Source organism: Priapulus caudatus, unplaced genomic scaffold (genome assembly GCF_000485595.1).
Source record: "Priapulus caudatus unplaced genomic scaffold, Priapulus_caudatus-5.0.1 Scaffold26, whole genome shotgun sequence".
Lineage (NCBI taxonomy): Eukaryota > Metazoa > Priapulida > Priapulimorpha > Priapulimorphida > Priapulidae > Priapulus > Priapulus caudatus.
This window is the reverse complement of record NW_014577087.1, coordinates 568,016-574,689: the sequence shown is the minus strand read 5'-3', so window position 1 is coordinate 574,689 and position 6,674 is coordinate 568,016. Positions and strand designations below refer to the sequence as shown.

General features: G+C 44.2%; 1 protein-coding gene across 1 annotated transcript in view; it reads right to left on the bottom strand.

Moving 5' to 3' along the window:
* The window catches only part of LOC106814457, a 20,393-nt gene extending 14,798 nt beyond the window's left edge, over positions 1 to 5,595 (bottom strand). The window contains exon 1 of the mRNA XM_014818776.1: positions 5,508 to 5,595. The gene's annotated coding sequence lies outside the window, so the exon portion shown is untranslated. The remainder of the gene's footprint in view (positions 1 to 5,507) is intronic.
* Positions 5,596 to 6,674: the final 1,079 nt, after the last annotated feature.

The window sequence follows — 6,674 nt, the reverse complement described above, 5'->3', positions numbered from 1 at the left end:
CGTGTCGATGTGGTGATGTGTGTGTGTGTGTCGTTTCGTGTAGGTGTGTCGTCGTGTGTGGTGATGTGTGAGTGTGTGATGCTGTGCGTGTGTGTGTGTGCCGCTGATTTTGAGTCTGCAAGTCAATCGTATAATTCGTGTGCCGTAGTGATTCAATATAAGTGGGATTGGCATGCGAGTATCTATTCATAACCGCGACTTTTCATGATAATAATCTGTCACATATTAGAAACATCAAATGTCGCATCCGCCTTAAGTTGGTTAATAAATAATAATAGAGACGGTCGAATAAAATAAGTAGTTAGGTTACTATGCACACGGTCGCGCGCGCCAGCAAGATAACAGCCCTTGCTATTTTTTACACCACAGCTTCACTACAGGGCTGATTTAAAAATCTATATATTTAGTATTAAACAAAGGCGTGCGACATTTTGTTCCCGTCCGAAAACATTTGTTCCACGGCCGAGGACCAGCGCCGTATCTCGCAGCAATGGCGTCTATTGATAGATGGCGGTCAGACATACAAATTAACATAAATTCAATAATAATATCGCTGTCCGATCTATCATATTCGATAGAAATAGAGCCATAACCAAAATTATCTCATTAATCGCATATATCGAAATATAAGAACGAAACGCACATGCATTAGCAAATCATAATCGAACAATTTAAGGGCGTGCTATAGCATGCTTTTTACCCATATATATAATCTCCTTGCGAAGGCTATATCACAGATCTGTGCCTATGAATTATTTACGCAAGGCGCGCGACGCTGTTATATCGAAAAGTTTACCAGTTTACACTCGAGCTATGCCGACTTCAATTCTCCACCGTCAGCGTAAGATCAGGTATCATGTGGTTCATTTCCATAATAATCATATCGATTCGCGATTAAATATCATTTGAATCATCCTACGCACGCCACTGCTACATCACGATGTTATACCACTCGCACAAAGATATATTTCAGAAATAAATGACAGATCCACAAAGATTTCTTTCAACGAAAGTGACAACTCAAACTTACCTTATTACATAGATTAAAACATTGGATTGACTATTTAGCACTTGAATTTAGCCATTAACGTCGCGCAACCAACGCTGTACTGCCTTTATTCGAATTATAACTAATCCCTGAACACGGTAACGAGTTGCGCAATGCATGCGACACACTGACACCTCATGCACTGCGGCTGCAACGCGACGGCGGAAATTCAAAATTAGCTTCGCTTAATATAACCTCGGATCATCACTTGATCGGGCAAACAATATAAATACGCAGCTTAATTTCCTTACACTGTTGGCCAGCGAGAGCCGAATAGTATTACAACGCTAATATTCCCTGTTCCTCTCACAGCGTCTCCAGCGTCAATTCACGACAGACCACCTGACCGGTCGGGCGTATATAACTGGCGCAGTGTGTATGCGCGGCGTGTTTTGCGCGCTCTGCTCCTGCAGGGATAATGATGTCGCTAGAACTGGTAAGAACAGCCGAGTGACACCGCGAAATAAAGCTGCGGCGGTCTGGCCCCCTCGTCGTTCTCGATTTCCGAAACCTCCCGACGCAGACCCGTGGGGAAAGGGCGGGGGCATTGCAGGTAAGAGGTGCAGGGTAATACCCGCACGTTCAAGCAGTTTCAGATGTCAGACGATTGTCGTACTATGACAGGCTAACTCGCGTAAGACACCTGCCGTAGTGTGACGTATCCCATAACCGTCAGATTGCTCAGTGTCTGTACGTGAGGCTAAGTGGCGGAGATGGAGGGAGGACGGGGGGCCTTCTCAATATCGTCGCAATGCTTTACGCTGTGGTAGCGCGGTGTAATCAGACGTTCAAGTATCAACGTACCAGCCTTATGTGGCCTATTATAGAGCAGTATGATTTACAATGTTTGAAGAAGAACGATGCCCAAGCATGCCGAAATAACGTTTTAGCGAAACCTATCGAAGACTTACAACCCTAGCCACACCGAAATACATTTGCCGGATCAATACCGTAGCTTTTAGCGTGAATGCGTTTCGATTGCCTGGCAACTCGTGTAGTCTCGCAACATGTCATCATATTATTTCAAGAATTAATTTTATTTACCATAGACACTAAAGATTTTCCTATAATAACAGCGTCATTCGCTGCAGATATATTCGTAATGCATTGTAACAAAGAGTAAGATAATAACACATCTATTCGCTGTTCATTTATCTAACTCTTAGATGTGATCAGATTCATTGATTAGTAATAAGATCATAGTAATACGCAATGAACGAAATTCTGCAGTGTTCATTGGCGTTTTTACTACCCAAATAATATGCTCACGATAGGATTTTCATAACTATGGATGCAAACAGACGGTATGAGCTTTAAAAAATCTTCCTCTTTGTCTCCTCGTGTCGCTACTATACGCCATTGTGGCGCCACTCGTACGGAGTTTCTACAATAATACGTACAATTAATTTATTGCGTGAGCTAATGATGTCTAGTTGCACCGCGACATGACGTGCGCGACACCGTTGTGCCAAGTGAGACGATGCATTATGACGGAGCAGGGGAAAAACGTGCGAACAGATTATAGCAACCTATACAACGCACCGTATGAAGAATGGCGCGAAACAAATAACATCGGTGTGCAGACGGCGCGATCCGAATGTTTTACCGCTCGATTGCTGTATAACCGCAGGCAGCTACTATTAATTATGTAAATATACGTTCAGCAGGCGCCAGCCGACGCGCCAAATAGTTTGGAGCAACTATAACGAAAGGGAAGCCTGGGAATTCACGATTGCACGCAGATATTATCGAACTCTGCAAGACGACCGGCCGGCGCAAATACTGTTTCCCACTATGCGCCAAGCTATATTCTTCAGCCCACTCCTCGTCCCGTAGCCCATCCCGCCCACGAAGCAGTCATCACATACGAGGCGAATCGTCGAATCGCAACGCATGTCCGCCGATGCCAACAACGTAATGAAGCCCCATTACCATCTTCTGATATATCGCATCGACACAGCAATCGATAGTATTAATAGTAACCATCAAGCGCCACGTGACAGCCGAGTTGGCTGTACGCGCCGAGGCGCAGCGGCACAGATCAACTTAAGGAGCCGAGAGCTCTGCGTATAGAGGACCGTGCGAGTCCCTAACGTGGGGATAATCACGTACCCTACCGTGGAGGATATCATGTAGGACGAGCGCGCAGTAACAATCACCGAGGATGCATCCGCATGTCCGCGTTGGCCACGTGTTTGCCTCCCCGCCCGGGACTAAATGGCTACCCGTTTTAAGCAACTGTCGCAGATAAATAGATAAATAGATAAATAGATAGAGAGATAGATGGATAGATGGGATTTCTGTTTCATCGCATGTAGCATCTGTGATTTCTGCATCATTGTAACTATGCGTGTGCTTGCTTGATACATGCGATGTGACATTCTCCCGGTTGACTCTAGAAATTAAAAAGTGCAGGTTACGCTTATTAAAAGCACTTAACGTATATTAAAACATTTAATAAACATATATCGATAATTCATTCTGTTAGGAATAAATTAACACAGTATCGGTATAGTGATTCTGTGTTCTTTACTTTTCGCGTTGCTGTACTATACCTATTTTAGAGAAACACCGTTAAGCGACGTGCAATTTTGCCTTTTCACTATTTTCTATAGGCAGCCATAGGCAGTATCGGAACATATTTTCTATTTCTGCTTGTAGTAATTACTTTTTTCAAGTAAACACTCACCTACGCGAAAGCAGGCACTCACGCACACACATACACGCGCGCACGCAATGAAAAATCGACATTTAAGTTAATATAGTTTCAGCTAACACGTGAGACGATCACTCACTGTAATGACACAGGCGCACACGTATATTGCCGAAGAGAGAGAGGGAGATTGAGAGCACCGTGCCGCGATGTTGCGCTCCCCCTTGTTGTGAGGCCGGCACCAGAAGTAATAGTCGCGGCGGCGGCGAGATCTAACCCCGCGAAACGCGCTTCGTCATGATTGCAACCCCGTAATTACACTGCAGAACGCACGCTCCCTTTCTTACAGAAGTTGAGCGCGACCGGGCTAGCTAGCTATGTTGCGCTAAGTTCTAAATTAACGAGTTAATTTATTATAATTAATTAAATTGATTAATTATTCGTGTAATCAATTATTGACAAATGCAGTCGGGGTGTGCGACTTTTCTTAAAATGGAATGAATGCGCGCAACACGAAGTAAGTCGTCGAGGTCCTCTGGATTCGTTTTTTTTTATGCGTTTGGATTTCCGGGCAGCGTCACCTGACTTTAACGACCAATCGGATAGTTGCACAAAAGATGTTCATAGTGTTCAAAACCCGAGTGTGAAATTGTAACGTTTTGAACACTGGATTTACATATAATTCAGTGATTTGATTCCGTGCGCGTGCATGCGCATCTACTCGCACGTCGTCCGCGTGCGTGTGTGTGTGTGTGTGTGTGTGTGTGTGTGTGTGTGTGTGTGTGTGTGTGAGTGTGTGTGCGTGCGTGTGTGTGTGTGCGTGTTTGTGTCTGCATGTGCATGTTAGCGTGTGCGTGTGCTTCATATAAGTAGGATTGCATGCGAGTATGTATTCATGTGTGGATTTATGATAATAATTTCACATTTAGAAACATAAATGTCGCAGTCCTTGTGGTTATAAATAATAATACGGCGATAAATAAGATTAGGTTATATGCAACGCGCACAGATAACAGCGCCTTGTATTTATTTACACAGCTTCTACATGATTTAAAATTCTAATATTTTATATAAACAAAGTGCGCCCGAAAACATTTGTTCACCCGCCCGTATTTGCAGCATGCGTCTATGATGTGCGGTTCAGATACAAATTACATAAAGTCAATATATATCGCTGTCCGATCCTACAATATTCGAAGAAAGAGCCTAACAAAATTTCTCTTAACGCATTATCGAAATATAAGAACGAACGCACATGCACCTTTACAAATCTAATGAAAATTAAGGGCGTGATAGACATGTTTTTACCCTTTTATCTCCTTGCAAGGCATATCACGATCTGTGCCTGATATTTACGAAGCGCGCACCTGTTATTCGAAAAGTTTACAGTTACACGCGCTATGCCATTCAATTCTCCACGTCAGCGTAGATCAGGTATCATGTGGGTTCATTCATTATCTATCCATTCGCATTAAATATCATTTGAATTCTAGCCGCCTGCACATCGATGTATAACTGCACAAATATATTCAGAATAATGACATCACAATATTTCTTTCACAAGTGCAACTACTTTACTTTTACTAGATTAAACATTGATTGCTAATTTAGCATTGAATTAGCATTACGCGCGCAACAACGCTATGCTTTATTCAAGTTAACACCTGACACGGTAACAGTTGCGCAATGCCTGCGACACACTGACACCCATGCACTGCGCTGCAACGCGACGGGAATTCAATTAGCTTCGCTTAATTACTCGACACACTTGATCGGCAAACATATAAAACGCAGCTAATTTCCTACCTGTGCAGCAGAGCCGAAGTTTACAACGCTAATATCCTGTTCCTCTCCAGCGTCCAGCGTCAATTCACGACAGACACCTGACCGGCGGCGTATATAACGGCGCGTGTGTATGCGCGGGTGTTTGCCGCGTCTGCTCTGCAGGGATTTTCGTAGACGGTAAGACGCCGGGGACACCGAATAAGCTGCGGCGGTGCCCCCTCGTCGTTTCGTTTCCGAAACCTCCCGACGGACCCCTGGGGAAAGGGGGGGGCATTGCAGGTAGAGTGCAGGGTATACCGCGCACGTCAGAGTCGATTGTCAGACGATTGTCGCATCAGGCTCTCCGTAGACACCTGCCGTAGTGTGACGTATCCCTACGCAGCTCCGTGTGTACGTGAGGTAAGGGGCGGGATGGAGGGAGGAGGGGGGCCTTCTATAACCGCATGCTACGCGTGTACGCGTGTAATCGAGTTAAGTATCACGTCCGCTTATGTGCCTCTTATAGAGCATATGATTTACAAATGTGAAGAACGATCTCAATGCCGAAAAACGTTTAGCGAACTATCGATGACACACTCGCACCCGAAATACTTTCCGGATCATCCGTGCTTTTGCGTGATGCGTTTCGATTGCCTGGCACTCGTGTAGTCTCCACATGTTCATCATGAGTATTTCAAGATTAATTTTATTTACCATAGAACTAAGATTTTTCTTATACAGCGTCATTCGCTGCAGATTTCGTATGCATTGTGACAAGAGTAGATAATAACACATTATTGTGTTATTATCTACTCTTGATTGTGACAATTGAGTATAGATCATGTATACGCAAGACGAAATTCCAGTTTCATTGGCGTTTTACTACCCAATAATTGCTCGTAGGTTTCCTAATATGATCAACAAGTAATTCTTGTCTCCTGCGTGTCTATATACGTTGTGCGCATGCGGGATTCTACACAACGTAAATTAATTTATTGCGTGGCATGATGTCTGTGCACGCGACAGACGTGCGCGAACGTGTGCCGGTGAGAGATGCTTTGACGGAGCGGGAAACGTGCGAACGTTATAGCAACCTAAACAACCACGTATGAAGATGGCGCGAAAAATAACATCGGTGTGCAGCGCGCAACGATGTTTACCCTGATTGGCTGTTACGGCAGGCAGCTACTATTAATTATGTAATTACGC